Raw genomic sequence first — 21102 nt, 5'->3', positions numbered from 1 at the left:
AAAGTTCTACCTTACCATTAATTAAACACAAATTAAAATAAGGGATATCTACTACCACCATTTTGTTTGGCAAATAATTTTGAGAGGATAAAATACAGTATTAGTAGGGCACCTGGGTGGCTCAGTCCTTAAGCGTCTGCCTTCGGCGCAGGTCATGATCCCAGAGTCCTGGGATTGAGCACTGCGTCGGGCTCCCTGCTCGGCAGGAAGCCTGCTTCTCCCTCTGCCTCTCCCTCTCCCTCTGCTTGTGTTCCCTCTCTCACTGTGTCTCTCTCTGTCAAATAAATAAATAAAATTTTTAAAAAATACAGTATTAGTATGGTAGAGGCAGGTGTCCCAGGTAAAGTACTCTGTAGGCACTCTACAGCACTCAGCAGCCCCGGTTGGGAGAAAGAACAGCAGGCTGATATTCATAGTAAGACTACATTTGTACTGCACTGCTGAGGGGCAGTTTGGCAACATGTACCAATAACGTTTTCATGCTCATGAGTCAATAATTTATCCTAGAGAAATGATTAGATAAATGTTAAAAAATGTGTTAATGGTATCATTATTTATAATGACAAAACTTGGAAACAGTATATAAAATATGGTACTGGTTAAATTAATTATAGCACATCCACACAATGGGTTATTATAGAATTGTAAAATAATATGTTCGAAGAACATTTAATGACATAGGAAAAGATTCCATAATGTATGAAAAATATAGTAGCTACAAAACATTGCTGAAAGAAAATTTAAAAGGCACAAATGAATAGGAAGACATCTTGTGTTCATGGATTGGAACATATAATATTGTTAAAATGTCAATACTACCAAAGTTGATAGAGATTTAATATGATCCCTACCAAAATGTCAGTGACATTTTTTGCAGAAATAGAAAAATCACCCTACAATTCATACAGAATCTCAAGGGACACCAAATAGCTAAAGCAATTTGAATAAATAACAAAGTTGGAGGTCTCACACTTCTGATTTCAAAACTTACTACAAAGCAGCATTAATCAAAACAGGGTGGTACCAGCACGAAGACAGACATGTAGACCAATGGAATAGAATAGAGAGCCTATAAATAAACCCTATCATATATGGTCATATGATTCTCAACAAGGGTGCCAACACTATTAAAAGAGGAAAGGACAATCTTTTCAACAAATGGAGATAGAAAAACTGAATATCCACATGCCAAAGAGTGAAGTTGGATCTCTACCTCACACCATATACAAAAATCAGCTCAAAATAGACCGAAGACCTCAATGAAGAGCTAAAACTAATAAACTCTTAGAAGAAAGCACAGGGGGAAAGCCTCATGATACTGGATTTGGCAGATATGAAACCAAAAGCACAGGCAACAAAAGTGAAAATGGATAAGTTAGACTACATCAAAATTTAAAACATCCATGCATCATAGGACATGATCAACAAAGTATCCAGTATATATTTAGAACTCCTAAAACTCAACAACAACTAGAAAGACAAATAACTCAATTTAAGAATGGGCAAAGGACTTCAATAGATATTTCTCCAAAGAAGATATACAAATAGCCAACAAGCACATGAAAAGACGTGAATACCCTTGATCATTAGAGAAATGCAAACCAATGCCCCAATGAGATAGTACCTCATAAGTACTGGGATGGGTATAAGAAAGAAAGAAAGAGAGAGAGAGAGAGAGAGAAAGAAAGAAGAAAGAAAAGAAAGAAAGAAAAGAAAGAAAGAAAGAGAAAGAAAGAAAGAAAGAAAGAAAGAAAGAAAGAAAGAAAAGAAAGAAAGAAAGAAAAGAAAGAAAAAAAACAAGCACTGGTGGGATGTGGTGAAATTGGAACACTTGTCCATGGCTGGTGGAAATGTAAAATGGTGCAACTGCTATAAAAAACAATATGATGGGGGTGCCTGGGTGGCTCAGTTGGTTAAGCATCTGCCTTTGGCTCAGGTCATGATCTCAGGTCATGGGATCAAGCCCCTCATTGGGCTCCCTGCTCAGCGGGGAGTCTGCTTCTCCCTCTGCTACCCGCCCCCATGCTCTCTGTCTCTCTCAAATAAATAAAAAAAATCTTAAAAAAAAAGAAAGAAAATGTGGTATATACATACAATGAAATATTATTCAACCTTAAAAGGAAGACAATTCTGACATATGCTACAACATGGATGACTCTTTAGGACATTATAATAAGTGAGCTATGTCAGTCACAAAAAGGACAAATATTGTATGATTCCATGTATAAAGGTACACAGAATAGTCAAATTCATAGGGTAGAATGGTGGTTGCCAGGGCCTGAGGGGAGAGAAGTATGGGAAGTTATTGTTTAATGAATCAGATTTGCAATTTGAAAAGAGTTCTGGATGTTGGTTGCACAGTAATGTGAATATACTTATCATTACTGAACTATACACTCAAAAATAATTAAGATGGTAAATTTTATATATATAAAACATTTTATCACAATTAAAATTTTTAAAATATTTTATTTATTTATTTGAGAGAGAGTGAGTGAGAGAGAGAGAGCACAGGGGGTAGGTGGTAGGGGAGAAGAGAGGCAGAGGGGGAAGCAGACTCCCCACTGAGCAGGGAGCCTGATGCAGGACTCAATCCAAGGACCCTGGGACCTTGACCTGAGCCGCAGGCAGACGCTTACACTTCTGAGCCACACAGGTGCCCCAAATTAAATTTTTAATGAAAATTTAAACATGAAAAATAAAAAGATAAATTGTGTATATATGGAATTATTTCATTTTAAAAATACGTGAAAATATAGATGAACAAATATATGACTATATAGAGAGAACATATATATTATGTATTACTATATAGAGAGATACAGAGGGAAAAAAATGAAAATAAATACCCCAAATTTTAGCTGTGATTCTCTGTGGGTCAGTTGAAATAAGAATGATTCCTATTTCCCTCGTACTTGCTCTGTATTTTTCAACTTCTTACAATGAATATATCCAATATATCTTTTAAATCAGAAAAATATTTAAGAATAGAAATAGTACTCTTGATCACCTGGGTGACTCAGTCGGTTAAGCGTCCAACTCCTGATCTGAGCTCAGGTCTTGATCTTGGGGTTCTGAGTTCAAGCCCCACATTGGGCTCCACACTGGACATGGAGCCTACTTAAAAAATAAAAAACAAGCAAACAGAAAAACCAACAGATATAGTTCTCTTAAAAATTAAACACTTGTGGGGGGGCGGAATCGGAGGGGGAGACGAACCATGAGAGACGATGGACTCTGAGAAACAAACTGAGGGTTTTAGAGGAGAGGGGGGTGGGGGGATGGGTTAGCCTGGTGATGGGTATTAAAAAGGGCACGTATTGAATGGAGCACTGAGTGTTATATGCAAACAATGAATCATGGAACACTACATCAAAAACTAATGATGTAATGTATGGTGATTAACATAACATAATAAAATAAAATTTAAAAAATCAAACACTTGTTTGGTAAAACCCATGGTAACTTTTTTAAACAGGTAAGACTAGTAAAGATCAGGAAAATATATTAGAAACATTCATGAAAGGATTAATATCCACAAAATATAAAAGACTACGACAAATCAATAAAAAAAAAAACTTCCTGAAAGAAATACAGGCCTTTTGCCTATAAATAATCAATTCACAGAAGAAAATATGTAAAAACAGTGTATAAATAGAGGCTTATTGTCATTAGCAACCAAGGAAATATAAACTATAGCAATAAAATATCTTAATCAATCTGAGTGGCAAAAATTAAAACAATGGATAACATGAACTCTTAGTGAATATTCAAAAATAAGGATACTGTTCTACTCTATTGGTGGGCCTGCACAATGGCCAAGCATTTTTGGAAATCAAAGAGGCATTTATGTATCAAATTTTAAAATTCACATGTACTTTGACCAGTTTTATTTCTAAGAATCCATTCTAAAGAAGTGCTCTCATATTCACAAAGAAGTGTGTGTGTATACTCATTACCTTAGCATTTTGGAATAACAAAAAACCTAGAAATAATCTAAATGTCTATAAATGAGTTAATAAATTATGGTAATTTGTACTGTGTAATAGTATCCTGTAGTTACAAATGAATCTATTAGGTCTCTATGTATTAACCTGCAGAGAATCTTGAAGACATAGGGAAAGAAAATCATTATAAAAGAAAAAAATATTTGGGGCACCTGGGTTGCTCAGACAGTTAAGCAGCTTTGTTTGGCTCAGGTCATGATCCCAGGGTCCTGGGATCAAGCCCCACATCGGGCTTCCTGCTCAGCCGGGAGTCTGCCTCTCCCTCTTGTTCTTGCTCTCTCTCAAATAAATAAATTTTTAAAAAACCTTTAAAAAGAAAAAAAGTTTGAATGTGTATATGCATACAAGTACATACATAGCATTCAAACCAAACTGTTTAAAGAGGTTTTCTCTGGAGAGGAAAGAGGGATTTGAAGGTAGATGAAGAGTGATTTTTGTATTTTGTTCTGTATATTACTCTATTGTTTGCACTTACAATGAGAATGTGTTCATGTAATATTTGTGGAAAGATATTTTTATCAATAAGTAAAGACAAAAACATTTTAGGTAATAAAGATGTTTTTTAAATCAAGAAAGCAATTGGTTTTAGGAGGGAAGATTAGATTTTTTAAAATCAATTAATCTTTTTTTTTAAGTTTATTTATTTATTTATTTAAGTAATCTCTACACCCAATGTGGGGCGGGAACCCAGGACCCTGAGATCAAGAGCTGCGTGCTCTTCCGAGGGAGCCAGCCAGTTACCCCTAAAGCAATAATCTTGTCTAAAGTCAGAGTTCTGAAGACGAAAAAGTCTGATAATATAATAATCCACTTACTATAATTCTCATCAGTCCACACTGTTTTCTCAGCCATTTCAACATACAAAAGTTTTTAGTGATCATGAAGTTGATGGCACTAAGTAACAGCCACCTAATATTTAGTACTTAAGATACATGTTCTTCTATAAAAATGTGATAAAGTTTTAATGGTGTGCATTTATATCAGTTTGGATACTTTCAGCTGCAAATAACCTAACTAAAGTTTACTTAAAACAGTGCTTCTAAGTACCCTATTGGCATTTGGGCAAGACTGTCCCACCCATGGGAGGATGTTTAGCATCCTTTATCACTAGCACCAAATGCTACTACCTCCACCCAGTCATTGACTAAAGCAAAATTGCCCACCCCACCGCCACCCCCACGTTTCCAAATCCTTGTGCAGTACAGCTTCTGACTGAGGACTGCTAGCTTCAAAAGTGAGGACATTTATTATTGTCATTAAGCAAGAAGCTTGAGACATGGTGGTTCTAAGGTTGATGCAGTAGCTCAAAGATGTTATGAAGAACCCAGATCTTTCCATCTTTTTGAACTCTGCTATCTACAATGTTGATTTCTCACCCTCAGGCTAGCTTCTCATGGTAACGAAATGGTTGCCTCAGCTCCAGGACTAATGCTCTTAAACAACTGTGTCCATAGGCAAGAAAAGGGCAATTTTTTTCATGGGTCCCATTTTAAAAGGAGAATAAATCTTTATCAGAAATCCCTCTGACTTCCCAGCCAGTCCCATAACCAGGATTGGGTACTTGCCTGTGCCATCCCTACCTAGAGAGGAGAAGGGGAGAGTGATATCTGGTACCTGCAGCTTTTATAAAAGGGGGCAGCCTTGGTGGTCATAGTGAATGGCACTTGTATTTTAATGTCTTAAGATCTAACTGAAGTGAAAGATTGTCTTCTAGTCAGGAAAAGACGAATGGTCCAATGAAGGCATAGTACTGCATTTTGTTCTGGAAAACACAAACGTTCCAATGACTTAGTGCTTTTTATTCTCTTACTTTGTCATGCTCCACTTCCATTTTTTATGATCTTAATAATCAACTGGATTCAATAAGAACTTCAGGAGGACAGCATGGGAACTAAATGACTGGGGCTCCAGGAAGCCCTGCTTCCCTCGGAGCAGGGAGCCCGATGCGTGGCTCGATCCCAGGCTCCTGGGATCATGACCCGAGCCAAAGGCAGACGCTTAAACTGAGCCACCCAGGAGCCCCGATCCTATAGTTTTATAGATAGGTCTTGACTTGGGATACATTGTATGTGAAAGCCTTTAATACAATGCCTGGACAGTGGTAAATACTCAATAATGCTAACAACAATGATAATGATAATTTTCATCACTCACCCCTGAGGGCATTGCTGACTCCCAACTTAGCCACCTTATACCTTTAATTCAGATAAAATAAAGTTGGGTTTTCCACTATTCCATCTTGATTTTTATTTATAGCACAAAATACTCCAACATTAGAACAAAATTTAAAAAGAAATAAAAGCCTCATAATCTCACTAACTATACTGTTGTTATTTTTCCATGTGTTTGTCTTTTGTCTCTTTTTGAAAACAATTTAAAACAGTTGAATCATAGTGTATATATACGTATGTATCCTGGTTACTTCAGGTAACATTATCCCATAAGTTATTTTTCAAGTTGCTACATAGTTTCCATATTTATAATTTTTAGTGGTTACAAAAGAAGCCATGTTTACTTGTGCCTTTCGCTATCATTGCTCATTAGACTGTTTGTTAATCTAGCAGTCTTATAATTAGGGCTGCAATCTCATGCATTTACAGTTTTTTTCCTCCTAGGATATATTGCCAAGAGCGGAATTACCAGGCCAAAGGGTATGAACATTTTTATAACTCTCAATATATAATGCCAAATTGTGAAAGGGTTGTACCCAATTTACAAATGGCAAAGGCTGGAATTCTTTCATAAGAAAAAAGAAACTAAAATAAAACACGTGAAACTAGAGTCATTTATAAAACAGATTTCCTAATTCCATTTTAACGGAAGTCTACCCATACATGTTTTTAGCCAGGCTACACAACCTCAGCTCATTTTTCTAGCCTCCTTGGTCTCTATGTTACACTTAAATTTTAGCCTGAGTTAGGACTTGCTTGCTGCTAGGTATGGTGAATGCTCTGATATAATCTTTTTGTTACTTATACTGAGAATTGACTTTAAAAATAATTTTATAATTAATGACTCATATTTTCCTCTTTATGTCCTTACTCCCTTATTTAAATGTTCTAGTTTTACGTCTGACTCCAGCTCTTTTAACGCAGCAGGGGATAATCAATGATTTAATCTGGCCCCACCCCCACTGCCCTGGCTTAGGTTAGCTATTCAGAGACATTTAAGAGGCAGAATTAACTGGCCTTGGTGATTAGCTGAATAGCTAATGCCCTTCCTCTTAAAGGGTGAAGAGAAGCAGGTGGGGAATACTGCAGTAAAAACCAGGCAAGCTGGTTCAGACTGGGTTGGTTATGCCGTAAAGATCACACTATAAGGGCAGGAGCAGTAAAAGCTAGTATTATCACTTTGTTTGGGCCACAAACCACACCAAAACTCGGTGGTTAAATCTCCAATCATTGTTCTGATTTTCCCTTTTCTTCCTTCCCTGAATAATTTGGTCCTGAAGCTGTTAGGTAGGGCTGAGCAAGGTAACATGTATGCCTGGCTGAGTGGGGGGGGGGGGGCTATGGCTGCTAGAGCAGGCTCTGACCAAGGTGAGTGCTGGAGCTTGAATAGGGTAAAGAAGGTGTCTGCTTGGGGTGTGGCCTCATTGAGGAGTCAAAGCCTGAGTAGGGTCAGAGAACATCTGCGTGGGGGAGGGGGAGGTGGCAGAGATGGGGGATTTGCTACATACAGAGGGGTTCATAAAATAATTATATTGAGGGTAATGGGAGAATGGCTTGTTGCTATTGGAAAAAAGAGGCACAAATATAGAAAGGAAGAAAACTAGAATTAATCCTGTGCTCCTGGATTGGAGTGGGAAGTATCAAGTTGAACTCATGGTTTTCAATATATTGTATATATTTTATATACTGGAATGAATTCTATTCAGTTATATATATTTTATGGAATAATACTATTATATACATATCTATTCTAGAATTAGATGAGATAGTGGTAATGGTTGCACAACATAATGAATATACTAAAAGCCACTGAATTGTATACTTTAAAATGGTGAACTTCATGTTATATGTATTATATCTCAATAAAAAATGCATGTGTATATATTATTAGGCAAATGAGAGAGAAAAATATAGATGTAAATGTGTGTGTATATATTATTAGGTATATGAGAGAGAAATATAATAGATGTAAATGTGTGTGCATATATACATACATACACGCACATTTCCCAGCTCTGTCCACTGAAAGAACCAAAGCAGTGACACCCCAATAGTAATGAGGATGCCCAGTGACAAGATTCTGATTTTTAAATATTCTCTATTAAAAAGAATCAGGACTGCTTCAAAGAATGGTAGTTTCTAGGTCTGGCACAAGAAAAGGACAAGATGATCTCGGGATATCTTATTGTGTCAGAAAGTAAGGAAGTAGTTGAAGAATGCTGGAAGTAGTCAAAAGATGCAGAACCGGGGACGCCTGAGTGGCTCAGTTGGTTAAGCGTCTGCCTTTGGCTCAGGTCATGATCCCAGGGTCCTGGAATCGAGTCCCATATCAGGCTCCTTGCTCAGTGGGGATCCTGCTTCTCCCTCTGCCTGCCTCTCTATCTCTCTCTCTAACAAATAAATTAAAAAAAAAAAAAAAAGATGCAGAACCAGCTTGATGGGGCCCCGATTAACCAAATCTGGAGGAATTTGAGCATCAAAATAAACAATGAAAGTAACAGATTACAGTCTCTCAAATAAAGTACAAAACCATACATCTATACTGACATAAATCATTGATTAAACTAAAAGTTTGATGAGGAATAGGGCATTTACAGAGTATCCACAAAATATTTACTGATTATTTGGACAAATGGAAAAGTTTATAGTGGAGAAGCTTGGCAGACACCACTTTAATCAAGTATTAAGTGAACATCATTGGTAATGAGACAAACTGAAGTCAGGTGCCACTGAAAAGATGAGGTAGGAAAAAAATAGCATCATCTCTGTGATGTTCCTGCCAAAAGGGGAGGGGGGCCTATGAATGGAAGTAGGCCTGGTAGGGAGTATCAAAATCCAAGTGTGGTGAAGAATTCATCTCCACAGAGGAGGGCCTGATGCCCCAACTGGGCAAGGAGAGCATTGTCTTATGGGGGTGGCCTGGTTTGGGGCATCAGAGCCCAAGAAAGGTAGAGAGAACTGGCCTGAAATGGGATTTTGGAGCCCAAGTGGGCTGAGGTGGTTGTCCATGCAGGGGGTGTGGGGAGGCAGGGCCTGAACAGGTGAGGAGAGCTTCTGTGTTTAGGAGGGGCCTAGACCAAGGTGTCAGAGCTTAAGCAAAGTTTCTACAAGGAGAGGAGGGCGTCAGAGCTAAATAGGAGAAGCAACAATTATGCCTAGGCATTTTGTATACAAACCGCCGAAAACCAAAGACAAAGAGAGAAAATCTTGAAGGAGCCAGAGGGCAAAAAAATCACCTTACCAAAAAATTACAGGGGATATGTCATCAGAAACCATGTAAGCAAGAATAGAATGGAGTGAAATATTTAAAATGTTGAAAGAAAAAAAAAAAAACCCTACGAACCTAATGAATATGGTGAATAATATAGTGATAATTTCCAGTGAAATTATCCTTGAAAAGTGATGGAGACATAAAGTTTTTCACAAACAAACAAAAACTGAGGGAATTCATTGCAAGCAGAACTACCCTACAAGAAATGTTAAAAGAAAATTTTAGGCAAAAGGAAAATTATATTGGTCAAAAATTTAATTTCCATAAAGAAGGGAAGAGCATCGGAGAAGGAATAAATGACAGTAAAATAAAATCTTTTCTTTTTTGTAGTCTTTTCAAAAAAATTTTTTTAAGAAAGGGGGAGGGACAGAGGGGCAGAGGGAGAAGGAGAATGAGAGAATCCTAAGCAGGCTCCATGCCCAGCCCAGAGCCTGACTTGGGGCTGGATCTCACGACTCTGAGATTATGATCTCTGAGCCAAAATCAAGAGTTGGTCATTCAACCGACTGAGCGACCCAGGCATCCCTATATTTCTTAGTCTTAACTGATTTAAAAAAAAATTTTTTTTTACATTTTTTAAAAAGATTTAGTTTATTTATTTGACAGAGAGAGACACACAGTGAGAGAGGGAACACAAGCAGGGGGAGTGGGAGAGGGAGAAGCAGGCTTCCCATGGAGCAGGGAGCCCGATGTGGGGCTCGATCCCAGGACCCTGGGATCATGACCTGAGCCGAAGGCAGAGGCACTCAGGCACCCCTAGTCTTAACTGATTTTAAAAGATAACTATTTGTTTAAAGCAATGATAGTAACAATGTATTGAGTGGTTAGAGCATATGGACAAGTGAAATGAATGACAGGAATATTGCAAGGCACAAGAGGGAAGAATTGGGAATATTCTGTTATAAGGTATCTGTACTATATGTGAAAGCGAGTAGGGTGATTTGAAAGTGTACTTATATTAGTTAAAAATGTGTATTGTAATCTTTAGGGCAACCACTAACATTATTTTTGAAGAGTAAATTGATACATTATGACAGAAGATAAAATGGAATTATATAAAATGTTCCATTAGAACCACAGAAAGCAGAAAAAGAAAAAAAAAATACAAGTAGAAAACAGTAAGGTAAGAGGAGCAGGACATCTGCCCAGGTGTCAGAGATTAAGCTGAGTGAAGAGGGCGTCCATGCATGTGGGTGACCCAGAAGGGGGTTTCGGGGGGGTAAAGTAGGGTATGGAGGGTATCCACACAGGGAAAGGCTAGTAGCAGTGATGGAAGATTGGCTGTGTAAAGGGAAACTTTATCAGATAAGTAAATATATTAAGGATAATGTGAGCCAGGTTTCTCGGTGTCAGAAAGGAAATTACATGGGCGCCTGTGTGGCTTAGTCAGTTAAGCGTTGGACTCTTAGTTTGAACTCAGGTCATGATCTCAGGGTCGTGAGATGGAGCCCCGTGTGGGGCTCCGTGCTGGGTGTGGAGCCTGCTTAAGATTCTCTCTGTCCTTCTCCCTGTGCCCCTCCCCCTGCCACATGTTGCATGCTCTCTCTTAAAAAGATTTAAAAAAAGAAAAAGAAAAAGAAAATACAAATATGGAAAGGGAGAAAACTAAGATGAAATTTCTGGAATTGGCAGTATCAGTATAAATTCATGGATTTCAATAAATATAGATAGGTATCTAAATACATATGGATGTAGGGGCACCTGGGGTCTCAGTCGGTTAAGTGTCTGCCTTTGGCTCGGGTCATGATCCTGGGGTCCTGGGATCGAGCCCCACGTCGGGCTCCCTGCTCAGTGGGAAGCCTGCTTCTCCCTCTCCCTCTGCAGACTGCTCTACCTGCTTGTGCTCTGTCAGATAAATAAATAAAATCTTAGAAAAAGAAGAAAGAAAGAAAGAAAGAAAGAAAGAAAGAAAGAAAGAAAGAAAGAAAGAAAGAAAGAAAGAAAAAGAAAAAGAAAGAAGGAGGAAGGAAGGAAGAGAAAGAAAAATGTATATGTGTGTAGGTCTAAGTTTGTAGGTGTGTATATATATCTGGATATTCCCTTGCTCTGTCTTGCTGAGAGGACCTAGAAGCAACATCCACCAGCAATGAGCACACCTAGTGCTCAGATATTGAGTTCTAAATGCCATTCTCCACTAAAAGAACCAGAGTTCCCTGAAGAAATGGCTGACTGCATGGTTGGTGAAAAGGAAATGAAAGATGAGCCTGGACTATATTATAGAAAGCAAGGATGTGTTGAAAGAATGATGGAGTCATGTCAAAAAAACACAGAAACCAGTATAAATGGGCTCCAACAGGCCAAATGGGAAAAATTAAGCATCTGTACAAAATAATAATAGCAATAGTTTAGAAACCATTAAATAAAATGGGAACCGTGAGTTCATATTATAAATAAATGAATAAATTGAGAATTTGACAAGGAATGGGACATTTACATAGTTTCAAAAAACTCCTACAAAGTGATTATTACAAAGGGGAAAAGAAAACTTCACAGTGGAGAAATCAGTGGACACCACTTTCTGGCAAGTGACCAAAGCAAATATCATCAGTAATGAGAAACCTGTGCCACAAGAATACAGTATTATTTCAGATGCATTCCTGCCAAAGATTCATAATCAAACCTATTAGGAAACATCAGAAAAACATGGTTTGAGGGAAATTCTACCAAATAACTATCCTGTAATTTTCAAAAGTGTCACAATTATGAAAATCCAAGAGAGACTAAGGAAACATTTCAGACTAAAGGAGACTAATGAGACCCAACAGCTAAATGAAAACACAGGACTGTGAAATGGATCCTTTGGCAATAAAGACCATTATTAGGACAACTGATGAGCTTGAATGGTGTCTTAAGGATTAGATGGTGATAATGAATCAATGTAATTTCTTCATTTTTTTTTTCAAATAGAGGGATCACAGCCCCTCTCTCTCTCTTTTTTAAAGATTTCATTTATTTATTTAACAGAGAAAGAGAGAATTCATGAACAGAGAGAGGGACAGAGGGAGGGGGAGAAGCTGACTCCCCGCTGAGCAGGGAGCCTGACTTGGGGTTCAATCTCAGGACCCCGAGATCATGACCTGAGCTGAAGGCAGAGGCTCAGCCAACTGAGCCACCCAGGTGCCCCTAATTTCCTCATTTTGATAGTTGTATTATGGTTATGTAGAATATCCTTGTCTGTAAGAAATACACACCTAAGTATTAGAGGGCCGTGATGAGGCATTACGTTAGCATCTTGCTCTCTAATGATTCAGGGGGGAGATTCTTTGTACTGTACTTGCAAGTTTACTATAAGTTTCACATTGTCTAAAAATAAAATAATCTACTTGAAGAAAAAAACAAGTAAAAAAGTTTATATAATTGTATATCTGTAAGTAGAGAAAGAACTATAAAGTTACACATTAAGCTATTAACTGTGGTTAATTTTGGGAGGGAGTTATGCATTGGAGTAGGAGTGAAGAGGGACCTTTAAGATGTTACTCTATAATCTTCTGTATTTGTAACTTCCAGCAACAATAAAAAGTCCAGCCATACTTCTGAAGAAAAAGGACCTCACTCAGACAGAAGAGCATGTGACTCTTGATTTCGGGGTCCTGAGTTCGAGCCCCACATTGGGTGTAGAGATTACCTAAATAAATAAATAAAAATATAGTATGGTACTGTAAAATCTATTTTCTCCTTCTTATGATTTTCTTAATGACATTTTCTTTTCTCTAGCTTACTTTATTGTAAGAATACAGTATGTAATACACATAACAGAGAAAAATGTGTTAATCTATTGTTTATGTTACCTATAAGGATTCTGGTCAATAGTAGGCTATTAGTAATTAAATTTGGGGGGAGTCAAAATTTATATGTAGATTTTTTACTACGTGGGGAGTCAGTGCCCGTAACTCCTGCATTGTTCAAAGGTCAACTATATTGCAATTTTGCTTCTGTCTATAGAGTCTGTTTTGAAAGAGTCGGCCAGCCTTATCATAGCTAAGCTTAGCTGCCAATTTGGTTTTTTGTTTACTTTTTCTAACCGTTCCTTCATAGATGTTTGGGAAATTTTAAGTACTTGGTTCAACAGAACTTGCTTGTATTGTGTTCAAATGACCAGAGATGTAAAGCAATCAGTACCTATTTAACAAAAAAAACAAAAAGGAATGAGTACACTATTGGGAGGGGCTTATATACTAAGTATAAATAAAAGCCTGAACTCTTTTCATAACTCCTGATGAGTTCACAAGAATTTAATAACTGTTGAGGGAAGGGTTTTACACTGAACTTTACATTAATGCTAGACTAGAATTTAAGTTGCCCTCAGTTTTACCAAGTAGACACTATAAATGTAAAAAAAGAAAAAAAAGGAAGAGGAAGAGGGAATTTTAAAACCATACTACAGTGTTTTCTATCAAACCACAAAGTTGTGCAATTACCATTTGTTTCTGTTTTTGTTTTTTTTTTAAGATTTATTTATTTGAGAGAAAGAGAGAGAGAGCACAAGAGACGGAGAGAGAGTACGATAGAGAAAGAGAGCAAGAGAGAGCACGCCCAAGCAGGGGGAAGGGGCAGGGCAGGAGAGGAAGAAGCCGACTCCCTACTGAGGACCCTGGGATCAAGACCTGAGCTGAAGGCAGATGCTTAACCACCTGAGCCATCCAGGCGCTCCTGTTTTTTGTTTCTTTTTTTAAAAGAAGTCAAAGAGAGTGCGTAGGCAAGGTTCTTGGATACATATGTAAAGAAATTTGTTCTCAGAAGTGTGTGTGTTAAAGTCACATGCTGCATATATGTGAATTTTAGATGAATCACCATACCAGTTAGAATACTCTAAACCATCTCGGGACCTCATTTCTGGCCCTGTTTTTTCACTGACTTACAGTTACTGCCACATAACCTTTAACATTAATAAACACAGCAACAAATATATACATTTAGGGAAACTCTACAACACGGGAGGCACCTGATGATGAAGGGAACTCGGGGTTTGGGAAACATTAAGTTTCTGGCTTTTTTTTTAAACACAAAATTAGGTTTTAGGCTTCTTTTGCAATGCCCAGAGTACCCAGTACAGTGTTTGGCTCACAAAAGTACTTGTTGACTTTAGAAAAACTTACTCTGACATGTGTCCTTAGAGACCTATTTCCCCATCTTGATTCCCTGAGGCTGGAGTAAAAATAGAACATGACCAAAATGTGTTGCAGAAACAAACTTCTGGAAATATGCAGTACTGGGTCATGCTTTTTTACCCTTTCTACCAATAACCATAGTACAACTACACACACAGAATTGCAATTTCACCTCATTTAAGTTTTACTAATATCTTGGAAACAAAGATCCACGTAGGCACTTAGTTTTACAGTATTGGAATGTAAGAGTTATTTCTCTCTCAGTTAGTAGGGCTTTTCTCACACACAGAAATAGTCTAGAGTCCATGATTTGACTTTAACTTCCACTAATATTAATAAATACAAGTTTTCAAAAGACGTGGGGCTTGAACTCATGACCCTGAGTTAGAGAACTGAGATCAAGAGTCAGGTGCTTAACTGACTGTACCACCCAGGTGCCCCTCAAAAGACTTTAAAGAATAGTTTTCTGTATTCTCTCCAATAAAATCCTATGTAATAGTCATGCACTGATTTAGAGAATATTTTATTTATATTCATTGTTCAAAGATCTGATTCTTTTTTTTTTTTTTAAGAACTTATTTATTTATTTGACAGAGAGAGAGAGATAGCGAGAGCAGGAACACAAGCAGGGGGAGTGGGAGAGGGAGAAGCACGCTTCCCGCTGAGCACAGAGCCTGATGTGGGGCTGGATCCCAGGACCCTGGGATCATGACTGAAGCTGAAGGCAGACGCTTAATGACTGAGCCACCCAGGCGCCCCAAAGATCTGATTCTTTAAAGGATTGAGTTAAACGTCATTTTTCTTCAGAATAGACCAAAGCGCCATTTATTATCATTTTTACCAGTATTTATATTTCTGTAGCATGGTGGTGGAGACTGGGCTCTGCCTTGTTTGAGGGCTTCATTTCACTACTCGTTCACTTGTTGTGCTTCAACTTCCTCAGTTGTGCCTCAGTTTCCTTATTTCTAGAAGAGTGCTAGTTAAATCTATCCTTATGAAGTGATTGTGAGGAACATACTATATCATGCTTAGCACAGCGTCCCTGACACAAATGAATCCTATGAAAATGTGTGCCCAACACTGTAGTAAACCATAAAGACTACGGTGCAAGGGAAAATGAATCCAGATTCCTAAGAGTTTGAAATCTTAAACCAACTTGCATTAGGATAATTAAGTGCTAAGCTAAGAGATAACATCTCTATGTTCAGAATGAATTCAGAGTAGGGGGAAATTTTTGTGACTGAGGTCCCTGGAGGGATTTTATGGGGGAGTAGAATCTGCACTGGGCTTTGAAGAATGAGAAATAATAAGAACTTATTAGAATCTTTTGTAAAATAGAAGCAACTTTAAGCAAACATTTTTTTTTATTTGAGGATTTCTTGGGAATCATTCATATATAACTGTTTTGATTATTTTGTTTATGTGAAATATTTATATTTGTTTAAAATGCTTAGTTTCTTTATAAATGATAACACTTAAAATCTAATTAGAGAAAACCCAATTAAATGGTAAGTACTTAATTACAGTTCATTCACATTTGAAGAACAAACTAATGTACTAGCTACTAATAACTTCTCAGCATGGATATGCCTTTCTTCATCCATCCTTATGGAAAACATGGCTCTTTTATACACCAAAGTATAACTGATCGCTAATACCAGGCTTCACATCGGAATTACAGGTGTTCACAATCCATGAAGATATCGCTAGAGAGTTCTGTTTAGCGTTCAGTAGGCAGTAACATACTATGAACCTTCATGGCATATTATAATTTTAAAAAGAGACGTAGGAAACCAAAGCTGAAAAAGACCCTGTATAACCATTTAGGCTGACTTCAGCCTTTTCTGTGTTTTTTTTTTTTTTTTTAAGATTAAAAAAATTTTTTTTAAGTAATCTCTACCCCCAACATGGGGCTTAAACTCACAACCCTGAGATCAAGAGTCACATGCTCCACCGACTGAGCCAGCCAGGTGCCCCTTCTCTGTGTTTAAATTAGGAAACTAAGCCAGATTCTCCTAAAGACTTAAGTAATCAGGGAGGTGCATTAATTCTTCCAGGCCCCTCTTACTATGTGATGTTGTTGCCTTCTTAATCACCAGGTTGCCTACGAAGTGGGAAAATAACATGTGTCCCCAAATGTGATTCCTCGGATTAGGCCTATTGCCAGTCGAGAAACAGGGAAAGCGTATTGTCACAACCTCTGTCAAAAAGCTCTAGGGTTTTAAAAACACATTTTGCCCTATTTAAGTTCCCCAATGAGTTCATACAGCTTCCAGAACCATCCCATTACTAAGCCTTTCTACCACTGTGAGTACACTCACTCTTCTGACTCTGTCCCTCTCCGAGCTGTGCTCTATGCTTCACACTTTCAGCTCAACAAAAACCTTGGTCCCATTCCTTTAGGGTCTTGCTATATAACAGTTACTTAATTTAATAAAATTATTGTACTAAGGAATCCTCAGTTGTCTCCCTGCCTCCCCTCAGTATTTTACTGAAAAGACTGTCTATTGCCAGAAGTATTCAGAACATTGAAAACCAAGAACACTGTTGTTCTTGAGAAATGCTCTTCCAAACGTTGACTCTGATAAGGTATTTCACCCCCAGTGAATCATGGGAGTAACAATCACTTTTATAAAGCACCTATAACGAGATGGAAAAAGGAACAACCTCGGCAAAATTTAGATCTGTTAAAATGTATTTGGGGCTTAGAAATCTATTGTTAATTTGCACAACATGTTCTGATGACAGAATGACTTCCTAAATTTGAACTTGAAGTTGACATAAAGAGAAGCAACTGTTGCAATCAGCCTATTTTCAACAGTCAGGAAAACAAACTCAAATAAAACTTATCTCTGAGTTTTTGGTAGGGTAAAGCTGAAGAGATGGTGTCACTTTTCCTTTCTTGGGCTTTTAAAGCTCGATGAGGACATTTTCTGGGATTACGTCCTTTGGTTATAATGAACGTGGCAGGCAGATAGAGCGCACGGAGATGCCTCAATGTCTGAAAATTAAATGGAGTCTCGGTAAGCAGTCCTGATACGTGTTTACTAAATTGGTTTAATTACTGCTGATTCTCACATTCTGCTTTTGAGTTGAATCTTAAATATTTGACAGTTTTAGCACGTGGGATTCACAAGCAACAAATAAAAAAGCTATCTTTGCAAATTTCCTAACACTTAAAAAAAACAGTAATAAACATTTTGAATTTACAGAAAGCACTTGTTTTAACAAATTGGGCTGTTGTCTCAAATGGGAAGAAGCTTTTTGCTAATTGGATATCTTGGCTTTATCACTTTTATGATGAAAGATGGTATAGCATTTTAGGTATCTTTTGCCAAGAAAACAACTATAGAGTAACGTGAAGATTGGAATGGGCTGTTTGGGAAATGATTCTTCAAACTGCAAATGCTTACAGGTAGCATCTGTTTAATAAATCAAGTGGCCAAAGGAGAACGAAAGTATCACTGTGGCTGTTTAAGTTGCATTTTTACAAGGCCCAAACAAGAAAGTAAAAAAGAGATGAATGGTCATTTTGTGTCTGCTATCAGTGGATTAAAGTGCATTATAAAGATGGTGAATATATTTTTAATATACATAGGTCACTTCATGTCCTCTGGGAAACAGACATCAAGATGGAAGAAGTCCAAGAGATTTATTAGTGATAAGGCCTGTGAAAGATAAAGACGAGAGAGAGCAGAAGTCTGAGATGAAAGCCTGGCACCTGTGGGAGGAGCAAGGGAAGAACTGAGAACTGAACAGGAAGAGCTTGGGGCTCAGTTGTGGCTCCGAGCAAGTCTTGGGCCTTCCTACAGAGAGTGGCAATGCAGATTGCCAATAAAGGAGTTCTCTCTGCTGGCAGAAATGGGCCAGACCCTAGGCCCCCAACTCTGCTCACTCATTGGCTTAGAGCTGCCTAGGGGGAGAGTGCCCTGGGTTTGGATGCTGCCACAAGTCCTAAATGTGCTGCAGCTGAAGAGTACCAGCTGACTGTATTCTTCAGGAAGTTCTCTCTTAAAGGATCTCTGACAGGGCGCCTGGGTGGCTCAGTTGTTAAGCGGCTGCCTTCGGCTAAGGTCATGATCCCAGCGTTCTGGGATAGAGCCCTGATTGGGCTCCCTGCTCCGTGGGAAGCCTGCTACCCCCTCTCCCACTCCCCCTGCTTGTGTTCCCTCTCTCGCTGTGTCTCTCTCTGTCAAATAAATAAAATCTTAAAAAAAAAAAAAAGATCTATGAACCATGCAGCTCCATCAGTGACACAGTATGCATTTTATCATGCATATCTTCATTATGTTTATGATGAAGGAAATAGAATTCCCTCTGAGTCAACTTTTTTCTGCCTCGACTAGTAAGACACCAATATTATTTTGCTAAATTTGCAATTTTTCTTTGCCAAGAGCTCTGTGACTTATCAGCCAATACACTACCCTTGGATTCAGGTGTCTTGCTTCATGCTTTCTGAAGTTGGTTCTGGGTTTTCATTTGCTTTGGCTAAAAACTAATTTGTAACACAGAGCATCATTTGCCATCTCATGAGAATATCTTATTACAGATAGATTCCATGATTATTGTTAAGTTCTGGGCATTTCTCATCTAACTTCTATAGTATAAAGCAATTGTTAGGTGTTATTAGTGATGCCATTTTGAAAGAAACTTCTTATCACAAATCTTTGTATTTCTGAATGAGTTTAATTAAAGAGCAACTTGAAGTTCCAAGGCACAATGTTTAAAAAAAAATAAAAAACAACTATGACTCCCCGTAACTACATATTTGTGTGATGTCACAATACAATCACATTGTATTGTGATACTATACAACCAAAACAAAGTATAAAAGTGGATTGGAGGCAGAGGCAAATTTAAGACAAATGATTATACATAACTTCTGATTCCTATTTTTCACATTCATCAAAATGGCTTCATTGCTCCTTTTGATTGATGTAATAAAAGTAAATATAAATAAGAAGAACTTATAAAATAAATGTATGTCAAAATTAAATTTATTCTGCATACAATGTTAACCTAAAATGGATTTTTTAATTTTATGTTTTTAAAAATATGTTATTTATTTATTTTAGAGAGAGAGAGTGCATGAGTGGGGGGTGGGGGAAGGGGCAGAGAGAAAGGGACAAGCAGACTCCCTGCTGAGCAGGGAGCCCACCTCAGGGCTTGATCCCAGGACCCCAGGATCATGACCCAAGCTGAAGGCAGACACTTAACCAACTGAGCCACCCAGGTGCCCCTGGAGAACCCCTTTCTTACACTACAGATTAAAGGAATGAATTTCTTGGGGTGGGATAGAGGGTAGGAGCTTTTCTAGGAAATAAAAAATATTGAAAAATAAAAGAAGAGAGCTCCACTGACCAGTTTAAGACTTCTCTGGTTATCTTCAAGCCATCAGCTGCTGCCACACCCCATCTTTGTAACTCAGTGGAATTGGAATTCTCATGTGAGTGGGAATTGTGGCTGGCAGTTCCCGTAATCCTCAAATCAGTGCCACCAAAACTTTGGGAAATCAAAGGCATATCCGTCTTAATAATTGTTTCAAAAGATGGAGAAGAATATACAGTGAAAAGAAAGCTTCCCTTTTTCCCCTGGTCCCAACTTACCCAGGTCATTTTCTGGAGAGAGCACAAGTATTAGTTTCTTGTTTATTTTTTCAGAGCTTTTCTATGTATTTGCATATATGCATTTATCCATAAATCTTTATCTGCCACACTAATGGGAGCATGTTTTTCACATCGTTTCAGACCTTGCTTTTATCACAACATAGCTTAGTGGTTGTTCCATATTAGCACATAGAAACCTGCCTTATTTTAATTTTAATGGCTGTACAGTATTCCACTGTATGGATATGCCATAATATACCTGAGTTCCTACTGGTGGACATTGGGTTGTTCCTAATCTTCTGCTATTATAAACAATGGTGCAAAGAATATATGTATATATATACAATTTTCACAAATGTATGAGCATATCTGTAGGATAAATGCCTTTGTCTTTTTTTTTTGTATCAAGTTGGTCTTTTTCTTAATGATTTGTAGAAGCTGTTAAAAGTGGATTAGAATCTTTCAATATTAAGTTTTCGATTTCTTATGAATGTACATAACATAAGGGAAAGAGGGAATTGTGGAGATCTCAGGTGAGGATTATCAGTTGACGTTTCTTTATTTAATAGGGTATTTTCCTTTACAGTAGAGTGAATTATTATCTGTAAGGACATAGTACATTTGTTATAGTAATGATCCTATGAAATAAATAATTCTTTTAATATCTGTCCATCATAGCAACAAACTTCTTTTCTACTTGACACTTTGTCATTTTCCTGAATGCCAGTCTTAACAGCCTGTTACATTAAGAACTTGAAAACACATTAAGAAAGTGAAACATAAGCAAAGTTGGGCTTTTGTAACATAATTCCTAGGGACAGATGCAAAGCTGTAATACAACTGAGTATTTCAGGAGCAAATAGAACTATTCTGTAACATCTGATAAGAAGTTAAACCCTCCCGAGCTATAGATACTTTTGTTGGCATTTAGCAGTTGTG

The 21102-nt window shown here is 37.7% G+C and overlaps 1 long non-coding RNA gene across 4 annotated transcripts in view; it reads left to right on the top strand.

The window, feature by feature from the left end:
* Positions 1-21102, top strand: part of LOC118545203 (uncharacterized) — a 79277-nt gene that overhangs the window by 53225 nt on the left and 4950 nt on the right. For 2 of the 4 annotated variants that reach the window (XR_013442676.1, XR_004921990.2), the window contains exon 1: positions 17431-17580. The exons of the other annotated variants lie outside the window; for them this stretch is intronic. This is a non-coding gene — a long non-coding RNA (uncharacterized LOC118545203). Of the gene's footprint in view, positions 1-17430; positions 17581-21102 lie in introns of those variants that run through there. 4 annotated transcript variants of the gene reach the window in all.

The sequence above is a fragment of the Halichoerus grypus genome, chromosome 11 (assembly GCF_964656455.1).
Source record: "Halichoerus grypus chromosome 11, mHalGry1.hap1.1, whole genome shotgun sequence".
Taxonomy (NCBI): domain Eukaryota; kingdom Metazoa; phylum Chordata; class Mammalia; order Carnivora; family Phocidae; genus Halichoerus; species Halichoerus grypus.
This window is presented reverse-complemented; position numbering and strand designations above follow the sequence as displayed.